General features: G+C 42.4%; 1 long non-coding RNA gene across 4 annotated transcripts in view; it reads right to left on the bottom strand.

Moving 5' to 3' along the window:
- The window catches only part of LOC147577308 (uncharacterized), a 433,319-nt gene that overhangs the window by 327,148 nt on the left and 90,226 nt on the right, over positions 1-15,945 (bottom strand). For 2 of the 4 annotated variants that reach the window (XR_015240136.1, XR_015240135.1), the window contains exons 3-4: positions 8,097-8,142; positions 5,032-5,196 (exon numbers count right to left, since the gene is read on the bottom strand). This is a non-coding gene — a long non-coding RNA (uncharacterized LOC147577308). Of the gene's footprint in view, positions 1-2,612; positions 4,523-5,031; positions 5,197-8,096; positions 8,143-15,945 lie in introns of those variants that run through there. The other 2 variants (XR_015240134.1, XR_015240137.1) reach the window with 1 other exon arrangement.

The following is a 15,945-nucleotide window of genomic DNA, read 5'->3' as shown; positions in this document are numbered from 1 at the left end:
TAGCACCTTGGGTGTCTCTTTCCCAGGGTTATTTCTAGTCAGGAACTCGTCATGAACCTACCCCATTCCTAAGGCACGCTGTTGAGCCCGGGGATACAAAGGTGAATATAAAAGGAGGTCCCGAACCTCTAAAATTTGTCAAATAATGGAGAAAGGCAGAAGTGAAGGGGCAGAAGTTAGACAAAGTTTGGGGGCCATGGGGCAGGCTGCGCTAAGGCGAATGATTCCCATTCTCCATTCCTCACCATCTCTCAGGAGAACTCGACCTGGTTGACTGTTCCCAACTTCCTGAAACACGTTCTCTCAAGGTTTCCTTGATGCCTGTTTTCCAACCAGTTCTCTCCTCCCACCCCCACACGATCTCCCACCCCTCCTTGTAGAGATCTTCTTTCTCTTCCAGGTAATGGTGCCACAACCCCCTGGCCGGTCACTCCATAGGAGCAACCCTTGACTTGTTCTTTTCTCTCATTCACCATATCCAATCTACCAGCTTGTTTACCTCCAAAAGTATCCCCACCAGTGCACTTCTCATCTACACTGCTACCACTCAGCAAAGCCACCCTCCTCTCTCCACACTCAGCCTGCTGCACAGGCCTCCAAGCCTTATGTAATCTGGTCCCGTATTGCACCCACACCACCTTCCCCAGCTCAGGCGACTGCAGCCACACTAGACCTCCTTTTCTTCTTCCACCACACCACTCCTTCCCACCTGAACACTTTTGCTTTTGGAGCTAATACTCTGTGCCTGGAAGACTCTTCTGGTTCTTTCTGCCACTGGGTCCTCAGTATCTGTCTTACTCTGTTCTGGCTGCCATAACAGACTGGGTGGCTTACACAACAGAAACTTATTTCTCACAGTTCTGGAGGCTGGGAAGTCCAAGATGAAGGTGCCAGCCAATTCAGTGTCTGGTCAGAACCTGCTTCCTGGTTTACAGACACATGCCTTCTTGCTGTGTCTTTGCATGGTGGAGAGAGAGCTCACCTCTCTCAGGGCCTGTCTTATAAAGGCACTAATCCTGTTCATGAGGCTCAACACTTATGACCTAATTGCCTCCCCAAAGGCCCCACAAACACCATCACAGTGGGGATGAGGGCTTCCACATACAAATTTGAGGGCGGGGGACATCATCATTCAGTCCAGAGCAATATTCTTCAGGTTTCAGTTCAGTGGTCACCTCCCTAGAGAGGCCTCCTATGACCACCACACCTCACCTTCTCTCACATTACCCAGTTTATGGCCTATAAAAACATTTATCATAATCTGTAATGATCACTTCTGTTTTTCTAATCGCCTGATTCTGTATTCTCTGTCTCCCCATTATAATAGAACCTCCAGGAAGGCAAAGATCTTATCAAATCTTATCCTGCTCATTTTCATCATTGAGCTCACTGACCATGGTCTATTTCATAGCAAGTATGAAGTAAATCCTTTTTGATGAATGAGCAGGGCCAACAGAGAAGGCTCAGGGTAGACATAGGTAAATTATATCCTCAAGAAAAAGTGGAAGTTCAGGGCTCTTGGGTGGCTCAGTTGGTTGAGCGTCCGACTTCGGCTCAGGTCATGATCACTAGGTTTGTGAGTTCAAGCCCCATGTCAGTCAGGCTATAGTGCAGAGCCTACTTCAGATTCTCTGTCTCCTTCTCTCCCTGCCCCTCCCCCACTTGTGCTCTCTTTCTCAAAAACAAATAAACATTAAAAAAATTAAAAAAGAAAAAGTGAAAGTTCAGTAGGTAGAGTCTAGAAGAGAGGCATGAAGGCATGAGACCACCCACATGTGATCCTGGAACCCTCTCTCTCTTTTTTTTTTCTTCTGGAAGCCTCTCTTGACCTCACTTATCCCTCTAGCTATTCCTTATTACTCTGCTCCCTTTATTGCTAAATAGTGCTCAGAAGGGTTGTCTTAACTCACTGTCTTCAATTCCTCTTCTCCTATTTTCTCCTATTCATCACTACTGTGTCTGCCTCAAAGCATTCCACCCAAACTGCTCTTCTCCAGGTTATCAATGATCTCCACATTGCTAAACTTACCTGTGAGTTTTCATCTCACAGGTTCACCATCTTAGTGAACTTAGCAGTATCTAATATAATTGATCACTGATGCTTTCTAGAAATACTTTCTTCCTTTTGTATCTACAATGCTATCTTTACTCCCCCACCCCCACCCACTGACTATACCATCCCAGTCTCCTTGCCGATCCCTCCACCCTACCCATCTTCTGTCTCCTGAATGCTGAAGCACTGCACATCCAAATCCTATAGTCCCTGCTTTTATTTATTTTTTTTTTAATTTTTTTTTTCAACATTTATTTATTTTTGGGACAGAGAGAGACAGAGCATGAACGGGGGAGGGGCAGAGAGAGAGAGGGAGACACAGAATCGGAAACACGCTCCAAGCTCTGAGCCATCAGCCCAGAGCCTGACGCGGGGCTCGAACTCACGGACCACGAGATCGTGACCTGGCTGAAGTCGGACGCTTAACCGACTGCGCCACCCAGGCGCCCCTAGTCCCTGCTTTTAAAATAGATCCCTTATTTGACTACCTCTTACTACTTCCATGCTGCTACCCTGGTCTAAACCATAACCCTCTTTTACCTCTCTTCCCATACCTTACCTCTTACCCCCACGGCTTCCCAGCTGGTCTTCCCACTTCTGCACATCAGTCTGTTCACAGCCCATCAGCTAAAGGAGTCCTTTGAAAATATGTCAGGTCATGTCACTCTCCTGCACAAAACCCTCCAATGGCTTCCCATTTCACTCAGAGTCAAAGCCAAAGTCCCGACAGTGACATTCAAGACCTTACTGTATGGTCCCACCACCTACTCCCTCCCAGTTTCCTTCTACTCTCTTGCTTTCTCATTGCATCCCAGCATAGTAGCATCTTTGTTGTTTCTCAAACACAATAACCATTTCCTGTGTCAAGACAGCCACTGCCTCTGCATCTCCAAGATGTTGGCATGGCTCGCTCCTCCATCAGCTAGTCATCATTATAATAATGTGACATAACTGAAACATTCTTTTACCTTCTCAGAGAGGCCTACTTTGATCACCCGACAAAAAACACAACCCCCATCCCCATTCTCAGCACAACTAAGTCCTCTTACTTTGCTCTGTCTTTCCCACAGTTCTCACCACTTTCTAATATGCACCCTAATGTTTATCATCTGCCTCCCTCTGTAATGTAAGCTCCCTTTTATTTAGTGATTTATCCCCAGCACTGAACCCATTTGTAGGCATGCGTTAAATATCTGCTGAATAAATATGAAATTTGAGAATGAAAGTTTACAGGCTGGAGCCTAGAACTGTGCCACAGAAGATGGGCAGTAATCGCAGCAGAGATAGAACTAGAGAAATAGGTGGAAGCCATGTGTCTTGAAGGCCTTGTGTGCTATGCTGTTATTTGGATGTCATCCACATGCAATGGAGTAGCACTGAATCCTTTTAAACACTGAGCTCTCATGACAGTGAATGTGCCTGATGTGGCTCTAGCTCCATCATGAAGTAGAATAGCACAGAGGCCAGCAGCCCAGAGCCCAGGTGACAGGCTGTGGGTACTTGGACGGGTGACCAAGAACCTTGTCTGAGCCTCGCAGTTCAAGCTGTGTGAGCAGTTGCTAATTTTGCTCATCAGCCTGCCTGACGAGACCTCCCTGTATGTACAAGAAAGAAAATATGGAACTCAAATATTGGTGAGAGGGGCTCTCTTAGCCAGACTTCTTTCACCTGAATCTCAAACCATGGGTATCTCTTGAGTGTGTATTGTAAGAATAATAATCACTTACCCTTATATAGCACCACAGAGCCCACAAAGGATTTTTCCAACTATCTCATCTAAAAACTCAAAGACCCAAAGTACTCCAGCCAGTATGCTTAAGTATATAGCCACTTCACTGGTTAAGAAAGGAGATAATATTGGGGCACCTGGATGGCTGTCAGTTGAGCGAACGACTTTGGCTCAGGTCATGGTCTCACAGCTCATGAGTTTGAGCCCCACATCGGGCTCTGTGCTGACAGCTCAGAGCCTGGAGCCTGCTTCGGATTCTGTGTCTCCCTCTCTCTGTGCCCCTAACCCACTCGCATTCTGTCTCTGTCTCTCTCAAAAATAAATAAACATTAAAAAATAAATTAAAAAAAAAAAAGAAAGGAAATAACACTTATGTCCTAAAATACACTAGGGAACTTTTCTGATGAATTGCTAAGACTATGGTTACAACACAGCCTAGGGTACTTCTTTTCTCCTTCTAACCAATACCATATCGGACCTTAAATTTTCAGAGATCGAAGGTTAGTGTTGTTCGACTTGATGCCATAGGTTTTTTGAATCCACGAAATGGCTCTTCTTTCTGCAGTCAGTCACTTGAACCTGGGGACAGAGACGCACAGAAATGCACTAACAGGTAAAACAGGTACTTTCCCCGGTTACTTCTGCATAGAGTAAGAGATTGTACGTGGCTTCCCCCAACCACTGAGAAAGCATCTATGCTTAAAAGAATATTTATAGGGCTACCAGGAGTTCCCCTTTAGTCCCCCTAACTCTTTGCACCCCTGAAAGGGTTTCTTTCTACATAAATAGTCTTTGTGCACCCCACATGCCTTTCTTCCTTGGCGGAAACCCAACTTAGACATGACTGGTTTTGAATGTTATAGCCCAAGCAATTAGCTTCATATAGATACATAAATGTTCCTAGCTGAAGCAGCTTTAGAAATTATCTAGTGCGTCTAGCTTCTTCATTTTCCAAATGAGAAAACTGAGGCTGAACAAGCAAAGGGAAGGGAAAAGAAAATTGATGCTTCCTAAGCTGCTGTCATGATCCAGACCTGTGACAGGCTGTGCTCCATACATGACTTCCTTTATTCCATCCTGTGGCCCTAAAAGAAAACTTTGAGGCAGGTGTATTGTCAGAGTTCTCTAGAGAAATAGAACCATACCTATATATAAATAAAGGGAGAGAGAGAGACAGAGGCAGAGAGAGACAGAGATAAAGAGATCAATTTATTTTAAGGAATTGGCTCACATAATTATGGAGACTTACCGGTTCAAAATCTACAGAGTGGGCTGGAGGTCAGACTTGAGATTCGTGGAAAATCTAATGTTGCTGTTCCAGTCCAAAGGCCATCTGTTCGCAGAATTCCCTCTCATTTAGGGATGGTCAGTCTTTTTTTCTATTCTGGGCTTCAGCTGATAACATGAGGCCCACCTGCATTTATGGAAGGCATTCTGCATTACTCAGAGTCCACCAATTAAAATGTTAATCTCATCCAAAAACACCCTGACAGAAATATCCAGAATAATGTTTGACCAGGTATCTGGTCATCGTGACCCAGCCAAGTTGACACATAAAATTAAATGCCACAGTAAATAACATCATAACTTTACAAATGGACTTTGAAAACTAGTCCCCAGAAAGTTTGAGTGACTTGGTCAAGGTCACGTAGCTGATAAACTGGGACTCGAACTTAGGTTTTAAGTCCTAGAGAATCTTCTTTCTACTAATTTCTCCAAGGAAAAGAAAGAAAATAGCAATTTTCAAGTACCTACTATTCTAATATTTGCCAGTCTCCGTACTAAATGATTTACATAGTGCCATTTAATAGACCACCATTGTATAGACATGAAAACAGTATCTTAAAAGGTTAAATAACAAGCCCAAAGTGGCGAACAAGTACTGGCAAAGTGGGGATTTGAATCTAGGTTTATGTGGTTCTAATACTTGCGACCATCTGGCTTTTTTTTTTTTTTCCCATCTGGAATTTTTTAATGATGTTTTCCTTTGTACTCATTTTTCTTTCAGCTCAGCAGGATGTAATTTCTCCCCAAAATTTTAAGAAACTTTAAAATTTCAGAGTCTTTATCCACAAAGATTACTTCCTCAGCCCAAAGTGAGTTTTCAAATATCAGATAAGGATGCAAGATGAAGAGATGGACCATGAGAAATGAATGAACTCTGCCACCTCAAAATGAGTGTTGTCCCAATTTGAAAAGCTATCCCAGGCAACAATACGCTCATTCCATTACTCAAAACTCTTTTGTGATTCCTCTTTTGAAATCACCTCCAGGGCCTGTCTCGCTTGCTTTTCAAAAGTAGTTTTAATGTTAGCAAATGTTCATTGTTTGATTTGGTGTTTGGGAAACAGCCCAAAAGCGCCTAGTGCCAAATCTAGTGAATGAGGCACATGATGAAGCTAATATAGTTTAGATTAAGACTAAAAAAAAAAATGAGGTGTGACTACAAAATAGTGAGTGATCTTCCTTAAATAGCTGGAAAAGTGGCTTCCAAGGCAACCCAGCCTCATTTTGAGCAATGACAACAAAGTTGGAATAAATGTTTAAGTCAAAGAAGGTGACTACATAGGACAAGTGACTCAAGTGACTCCACAGGACAGGCAATAATCTATCCGGTGTTTCCTATTATATCATGGTCACTCTATATGTTAAAGTTGTTTTTAAAATAATCAATATTTTTAGAAATATTTTAGAATGAGATACTCTTACACACACGTTGGTTAGTGTTGGCTGAATGAAGATCTAAACAACGTCAGGACCTATAATATCATGGCCGTCATAGTTCAGAGAAAATGATTGAGAATTTTCCATTATGTTTTTGAATCCTGATAATGCAAAGAGCTAATCAGACAAAGCGTTTTTCTTGGAAATAATCTCTCCTTTTTCAATAAGCACAACGGAAACGTTGGAGAGAAAAAAGTCTTTCTCCCAAAAACAAATTAGAGAACTGTAGGTCTTTGAAAGTTTAGAAAAGAATGTCTTCCTGCTGCACAGCTGTCTTTCTTAAGGTCCCCTCATAATATCCCTTGTAATCCATACATGGAAGTCCCCTTAGATTCCACACATAATTAACACTTGGCAGAAATAAGGAGAGTGAGCCTGAGGCTCTCTTAAATTTCATTTAAGGAGTTTGGATTTCCAGGAGGGTGGCTGGGGGAGGGGAGGCCCCACTTCTCCCACAGAATTCCCAGTCACTGAATTTTACATGAATGTATAAAGATGTCCTCAGCCAGTCAAAAGGTATTTACTGAGTGTCTGCTCTGCATAGGGCACGGTGGAAGTGTTGAGGGAGTTGCCACCTGGCATGAAACAAAGTTACAACTCTCACTCATTTCATCGATGTCACTATAGGCCCTACCTAATATCTAGGTGTTAAGAGGAGAAGACGTGACTGAGGAGTTAGATAGGAAAGAAAGGCGCCATATTGAAGAATGGTCAGGATGCAGATGTCTGGAGTAGGGGAGGGTGTCCCAGTGCAGCAAAGTCAAGGCAGCTTGTGGCAACCGGATAGGAAGACTCACAAGTCAGGCTGAGGACACAAGCCTCTGGGCTGCAGCATGCCTGGCTGTCATTCAGCATACATGTAGGGAGTTGGCTGCTACATTTCAGGCACCGTTTTAGGCACTTGTTGACTGCGGGAATCTGCGGGAAGACTTTTGACTGTTCAGTTTTGTCCCTGAAGTAAAAGACGAGGTCATCAGCTGGGAATAGGGATCGAGGCTGTTTGATTTTGAATAGGTAATATTTGTATACAGTATTAAATACAAACAGTGTGAGGAGGCAGAGGAAATCTATTTTGCCTCTGTCCACCAGCGCTCTAGTTCCCCTCTGCAGAGACAACCAGACTCCCCAGTCAGGAAGGACTCCGAGCAGCAGGCTGCCAAAAAGGAAGCATGAAGTTGATTAAGAAAAAATAATTGTTGGGGTACCTAATGTTTTTATCCTGGACCAGCAGCTGACTTTTTGCCCAGAGCAGTAATTAAGAGAGTGTTGAAACCTGTCCCTATCTTAATCTTCACAGGATTTTACTTTTTTCACAGATTGCTATCATATCTTTACTCTGCTTCCTTATCATCTTAACAATATTTTGCAGGACAACTTCACCCAATACCTATTACCTTTATGGTTACCCCAGGTCAGTTTCTCTGAGGAGGCCTGGAGCTGAGCTGCTTCTGGGCATAGCCCCTTCTGAGTTGTGTGCAGGAAGCCCAAGGAGTTTGTGAGAATGGCTCAAGCACAAATTCCCCCTAGTGGTTCCCAGAACATGCTATAGGACCAGAAGAAAGTTGGGAACCCCCCAACATACACTCCTACCTTATACTTCTATCTTGTCCTTATTAAAGAACATATAGGGAAGTACCTGGAAAAAAATATAGGAGAAAGCTGTCAGTTGAAATAAAATGCCATGTACCCCTCTCTGCAACTAACAACTTAAAAAAAGAAAATCTATATACCTTTATGGTGCCTGACGGGCATCATAACAGATGTTCTACAGATAAAAAAGGACTCCTGGATGGTTTAAACAGGAAGGGATTAAGAAGATTATTGAAAATGCTAGAGGTAAGGCTCTAGGCCAGATGTTCTTGAACTTCTGTGACTGAAACTCATAGCTAGAAATACCTTTTACATTGTGACTCAGAATACACATACATAAATGTATGTACATGCACACATGCAAAACTAAACTACAAGTTCCCTAAAACTAATAACTTCTATCAGGGACAATGTGATTGTCCCATTTATTCTATTCTGTCTTCTTTCTTTCTTTCTTTCTTTCTTTCTTTCTTTCTTTCTTTCTTTCTTTCTTTCTTTCTTTTTAAACTAAATCAACTAAATATGTTTCATTTCCTATACAGGCATACCTAATTTTACTGCACTTTGGTTTCTTAAGCTTTGCAGATATTTCATTTTTCACAACCTGAAGGTTTGTGGCAACTCTGCACGGAGCAAGTTTATCGGTGCCTTTTTCCCAACTGCATTTGCTCACTTTGTGTCTCTGTGTCACATTTTGGTAATCCTCACAATACTTCAAACTTTTTCATTATTATTATATTTGTTGTGGTGATCTGTGATCAGTGGTTTTTGATGGTACTATTGTAATTGTTTTGTGGTGTCACAAACCATGCCCATATAAGAGGGCAAACTTAGTGAAAGTTGTGTGGCTCTGATCTCTCCATGGGCCAGCTACTGCCCCCTCACTTTCCTTCTCTTCAGACCTCCCTATTCCCTGAGACACAACAATATTGAAGTAAGGCCAACTAACAACCCTACACTGGCCTCTAAGTGTTCAAGTGAAAGGAAGAGTCACACGTCTCTCACTTTAAATCAAAAGCTAGAAATGATTCAGCTTAGTGAGAAAGGCATGTCAAAAGCCGAGACAGGCCAAAAGCTAGGCCTCTGGCACCAAACACGTAGCTATTGTGAACACTAAGGAAAAGTTCTTGAAGGAAATTAAAAGTGCTACTCCAGTGAACACAAGAATGATAACAGAAACGGCCTTATTGCTGACACAGAGAAAGTTTGAGTGGTCTGGATAGAAGATCAAACCAGCTACAACATTCCCTTTAGCTACAGCCTAATCCAGAGCAAGGCCCTAACTCTCCTCAAGTCTATGAAGATTGAGACAGGTAAGGAAGAAGCAGAAGAAAAGTTTGAAGCTAGCAGAGGCTGGTTCATGAGGCTGATGGAAAGAAGCCATCTTCATAACACAAAAATGGAAGGTGAAGCAGCAAGTGCTAGTGTACAAGCAGCAGCAAGTTATCCAGAAGATCTGAGATAATTCATGAAGGTGGCTACACTAAACAACAGATTTTCAATGCATAGGAAACACCCTTCTACTGGAAGAAGATGCCATCCAGCTTTCATAGCTAGAGTGAAGTCAATGCCTGGCTTCAGAGCATCAAAGGACATGCTGATTCTCTTGTTAGGGGCTAATGCAGCTGGTGACTTGAAGTTGAAACCAATGTTCATTGACCATTTCAAAGATCCTAGGGCCCTTAAGAACTATGCTGAATCTACTCTATCTCTGTTCTGTAAATGGAACAACAAATCCTGGATGACAACACATCTGAATATTTTAAGCCCACTATTGAGAACTTCTCAGAAAAAAAGGGTTTCTTTCAAAATATTACTACTCATTGACAATACACCTGGTCACCTGAGAGCTCTGATGGAGAGGTACCATGAGATTAATGTTGTTTTCAAGTCTGCTGACACATCCTTTCTATAGCCCATCAAGAAGATTTAGACTTTCAAATCTTGTTATTTAAGAAATACATTTCATAAGGCTATGGTTTCCATGGATAGTGATTCCTCTGATGGATCTGGGCAGAATAAATTAAAAACCTTCTGGAAAGGATTCACCATTCTACAAGCTATTAAGAACATTTGTGATCCGTGGGAAGAGTTCAAAATATCAGCATCAAGAGGAGCTTGGAAGATGTTGATTTCAACCTTTCTGGGTGATCTAAAGGGTCCAAGACTTCAGTAGAGGAAGTAACTGCCGATGTGGTGAAAACAGCAAAAGAACTAGAATTGGAAGTGAAATCTGAAGATGGGACTGAATTGCTACAATCTCATGAGAAACCTTGAACAGATGAGGAGCTGCTTCTTAGGGATGAGCAAAGGAAGTGGTTTCTTGAGATGGAAACTACTCCTGGTAAAGATGCTATGAAGATTGTAGAAATGACAACGAAGCATTTAGAATATTACATAAAATTAGTTGATAAAAAAATAGCATCAGGGTTTGAGAGGATTGATTTCTATTCTGAAAGAAGTTCTCCCGTGGGTAAAATGCTATCAAAAGCATCACTTGCTACAGAGAAATTGTTTGTAAAAGGAAGAGTCCATTGATGTGGCAAATTTCATTGTTACCTTCTTTTAAGAAATTGTCACAGCCACCCCAACTTTCAGCAACCACCACCCTGATCAGTCAGCAGCCAGCAAGGTGAAGGCGAGACCCTCCACCAGCAAAAAGATCATGACTTGCTGAAAGCTCAGATCGTAGTAGCATTTTTGGCAATAAAGTATTTTTTAATTAAAGTACTTTTTAAACTACCTTAACAGACTACAATATAGTGTAAACATCCCTTTTATATGGGTGGGGACACCAAAAAGTGCATTTGACTCACTTTATTGTGATATTCCAATATTCAGTTTATTGCAGTTATCTGGAACAGAACCTACAAGATCTCTGAGGCATGCCTACCATTTGAAAAACATTGCTCTAGGCTGATATCTCCCAGGCACAACTCCCAGACCCTGGAACAACTGCCTCTGCCCCAGGGAAGGAAGCCTATTTGCACTGGCGCAGAAGCCGCCAAATTGGGAGACCCCCATCGGGTCAGGAATTCAGAGCCCAGCTGCCGACTCCAGAGCCAGGTGGTCTCCACCACAAACCTGCATGTCTCACCTCCAAATTAAAGTCCCACTGGAGTTTTTCTCATTGGTGGAAGCATAGCTGTAAGGGACTAAGAAATGTACTTTTTAGCTTTCTAGCCTCAACAAGCAGTGAGGGTTTTTAAATGAGAATGGGTAAGATGCTGTTGAGCAAGCCAATCCCTCTGTGAGGTTGAGGGCGCTCATTCTATGGTTCAGACATCTCTAGACCTCCATGCCACCTGTTTCCTAGTCTTTACAGCACGAAATCGTAGGCCCAGGATATTCCTGCGGTCCCTGCAATCGTGGGAATCCAAGACCTCTGACTATGACTCCACTCTCACCTGAGATACACTGAGCATGCTGAGGTAGTTTCTTAGAGAATTTTAACCCCTTTGACTCTAGAAATGCTCACTAATGAGCACCCAGTGCTCATCATACACATGCGCTTGTGTGTCTGTGTTTTGAGGACAAAAATGTATAGGATTGAATTTTACATTTAACTTGAAAATGATGGCATCACATCAACTTGGCCTTTCAAAGAGCCACATTCTACACTCACAAATCATTTGGGAAACACTTATCAACCACCATTCTGTGTCAAGTATTGTTATAGATGCTGCAATTCACAGTTAATTAACCAGTGATCTCTGCCCTCAAGGAACTTACAGTCTGATGGGGTGATAAACACATAAATCACATTAATAATAGTGTGTGACAAAGGTTAGGACATGCTCCATCATGGGCTGCTAAGGGAATGCAGAGAGGAAGACTTGAGTGAGACTGTGGAATCACAGAGGGATTTGGAGGCAGTGACCCTTTCACTGAGTTTTGAAGGACAAGCAGTCATTACCAGGTGAAGAAGCAGAAGAAGGACATGCCAGGGAGGAAAAAGAGCCAGCACAGCAGCCCAGGTGCCTGAAACAGGGTGACGAGCCTGAGAGACTGGGGACTGTTCCACATGATTGAACACAAGTCATACAAGGAGATGTGGCAAATGAAGCCATAGGAGTAGGCAAGTAGACCCTGCCCATGCTTGCTCTGCTAAAGAAATAGCCCAAATATGATAATAATGATTTACTTGAACACTGTAGGTTTATTGTGTCTTCTTTGCCACTGTTTCATGAAATTTCTGGGGTAGAACACAAGGATTTAGTGTTTATTCCTTATGTATCAAACCTCCTGTACTAAGGTTGTTAATTACACTGGGGAGGGGTGTAGAGAAGCAGGAAGCAAGGTCATATATTATGATGCAAATACCAGATGCAAATACAAATTAACATCTGGAAATGGGTCATTTATAACAACACTATTATAGGTGAGTGAATGTTTTTTAGGGTATTTCAGGGAATACACATTTACATAGAGTTTATAAAAATACTCTTAAAAGAGTAAGTAATTGACCCATCTGTAATGGTGTCCTTGTTGTCAGTAAGGTTTCTTCATATAAATTCAGAGCTGTCACTTACAAAGAAATGCTCTGAGGCTGAACTCTTTCATAATAGCATTATAATTTTAGACTGACTTCTGAGTTCCAAACCACTTAGAAACTTTTTGCCAGCTCTGGAATAGATAGCAAGCAGGGTAATACTCATTTAATTCCTTTGCACAGTAATCTGATGGCTGAATATGAATATGCTTCAGAGATTCTTTTAGGACCAGCTAGGGAATGAAATCAATCATAGTGCATAAATTACAAGAAAAGTGCTGTTGGTATCAATTACCTAAGCTCTGTGAATGTAAGTCGTCTAATTTCCTGTTAAATCAGTAATGTTACCAATCTTACTCTATTATTCTAAATAGGACTGTAGCTGCACTTGCTAGGAGTTGAATGAGGGCAGACAAATGGGAACAGTTAATGAGTCTCACCAACTAATAACAAATTGAAGGTGTCAATAATAGTGAAACGATAACATGGCTCTCAAAGCTCCACCCTAAAGTCTGCAAAATAAGATTTAATTCTGTTACCTTTTTAATTTGCTCCCCTTTACTCTCCCTAAATCCATTTTGTACATAGCAAATGCCAGGTGAGTTCTGGTATTCCTACTGCCGCAGTGAGTCCCTATCTTCTCCCAAAGATAATGACCCTGAGCTGGTACAGGAAGTCTTGGCTGCACTTGCCCTCGTAATCTACCCATCCTCACTGCTCACGGCTACATTTCACTGACTCATAATTTCCAAGTATGATCAGCATGCTAACAGGAAAGGTACAGTCACTGGGCAAAGCAGCAGCCCTAGAGAGCAGGCCAAGGCCTATCCAATGACCGCTGGTAGCTGCCACCATTGATGGCATAACAGAAATAAGGACAACCACAATAACAACAGCAGCATCAAAACCTAGAGTACAAGAACATTCGCATATCAACCCCCTGCTGTTTGGTTGCTTCCTCAGCACACTACACACTGAACTGAAAAGGCAGGGAGTCCAGCTTTATTTAGCATTCGGCTATTAGTTCACTTCCTATTCCCCAAAAATAATAAAATTAGCAAATGGCATATCACACTGAGTCACACTGCAAGAATCAAACTTGCTGGGAGCCAAGGTACACCTAAGGTTTGGATAGACCTGGATTCGAGTCCAGGGGGATCACATACGATCTGGGCAAGTTGGGTCTTGCATGCTTTGCAGTCCTTCTCCTGTTATGAAACATCCTCTCAGATGGTACACTGACTACGCTATTCAGCCACCTCTCGGACAGGAAACACAACTCCGTCCTTCCACTTTCCTTGGTAAAGCCTCATCTTTGAGTCAAAGAAACCCAACTATCTAAATCACCCCCTTCTTTTTCAATTTGCATTCTTCCGTTTGTTATCATCTTGCAAACTGTACCTACAATTCTCTAAATCCATTTGCAAGTGCTCCCTTCTTTCCAATTCCACTCACAGAACACTTGATGAAGAGGATTCCTGTAACAAGGGATAGCTATTAATAAGTCAATTGTCAAGCAGTCAGATGAACCAAATAAGTAAATGCCAAATAGATGTAAGGAAACAGTGGGGCGCTCAAGCAAAGTCAGGTTTCACAGTTTTATTTAGCCACTTGGTCAGCTCACTACTTGCCTAACAGATCCTCTCAGAAAAGAAGTTTCCTTTACTGCTACAGAAATTAAAATGTAAAAATGAAGGAAGGAAGGAAGGAAGGAAGGAAGGAAGGAAGGAAGGAAGGAAGGAAGGAAGGAAGGAAGGAAGGAAGGGAAGGCAAAGGAATGGCATGGTTAGAAGTCAGCCCAGGTCACCTCCAGTATAACTTGTTGTTCTGGGAGGATTTGGTAGAACTGAAGAGGATGAAGAACAAGGAAACTGGCAGGTCTCCCCGTACACATTTTTTAGGCTCATAAAAAAAGCTACAGCAGTCCTATATGTGGCCCTGGTCCGTCCTGCACCATGACTGAAGACTATATCACAAATTAAGTTGAAATATTTAGAAAATGAGGATGCTCTACTGTATGAGGATTGGAGCGATATTGAGAGAAACAAACTGAATTTGCACATATTGAAAGTGGGTCATGAGAAATCAAGGAGCCAAAGGAAGTCACAGGACTCATTAATAGGTGACTAAAAGCAGGTCCCCCAGGCTGGAGCCCCTGCAATGCTCCACACTGCTTCCACTCTAGCCGTATCTGGATTACTTTACCGATTGTAATGTACTTAAATGTTGATTATCTATATTCAACTTCTGTGACTATAAATGAGATTAGAAAGTTTGTATGATGGGAAACTCAATGGCGCATCATGTGATAGCACGAAAAGAAATGTACTTACGATAAAATCCTTGCTGACACAAATAACTCAGCAAGCTGGTGAGAAGGCCAGGTCTGTATACATCGTGGTGTTATTATTAGCCAAGACTCTAGCTATGTTTATATTTCTGGTCAGGAGCAAAGAAAAAAGATACTACGTTCCTAAAGAAAGATTTACGTGGTACACCGTTCTTCAGAAACTGAGTTATTTCCTGTTTCAATACAAAAATGTTTATTTTTGTGTAATCATCTTTCCAGAAACATGTCTTAGCAAGGAATATCGTTAAGACTTTCTCACATCAAAAAATGCACTGATAGAATTATCAGAGGGACAAACAAAACAAAACAGAACATCATATACTCAAAAGCCTGTACTTGCTATCAGGAATTATTGTCATTGGTGTTACTTCAGCATCTTTTTCCAGAAGGACTGTATGAGAGTTATTGAAAAGTTTCAGATGGATGGAACAGTCCTAGATTGTGGCAGCCTGGGTCAGAGTCTGAAGGCTGAATGGACTGCTGCTTGGATCGACAAGGGAAGGGAAAGAAGGTGCAGTGGCAGGAAGGACAGCCTGGCCACCCTGAATGGCTTTACTGCTAGAAATTCAGCCAGCTTTGCAGGGACGCTGCGCGGCCTGCCGTGGGCCTTCCCCGTGCAAGCCACCCATACAAGCATAGATTTCTAGAGAATAGCAACGCTAACAATTCACATTAATCCTGTCCTCGCCACACGCCAAACCCCATGCCGTGCACTTCCTCTCCTTAAGAACCCTGACACGGACTAAGGGGAAAGAGACAGAGGCTAGGGAAAGGGCGCTCACATTTCATTGGCCCACGCTCAGTCACGTGGTCACACCTAACCGCAAAGGTGGCTGGGAAATCTTCTAGTGTGACCCGTGAAGAGGCGGAGAGCCTGGATACTGTGGAACGTTAGTAGCTTTTGCCTCTGGAAGGGGAGTTTTCACCGGACTCACTATTGAATGCCTTCTTTCTCTGCCTCCCAGCAATTACTTTTAAAAGCAGTTTTAAGGAACAGTAGATACAGA

This window comes from Puma concolor, chromosome C2 (genome assembly GCF_028749965.1).
Source record: "Puma concolor isolate L17-30 chromosome C2, mPumCon1.1.hap2, whole genome shotgun sequence".
In the NCBI taxonomy this organism is placed as follows: Eukaryota; Metazoa; Chordata; class Mammalia; order Carnivora; family Felidae; genus Puma; species Puma concolor.
This window is presented reverse-complemented; position numbering and strand designations above follow the sequence as displayed.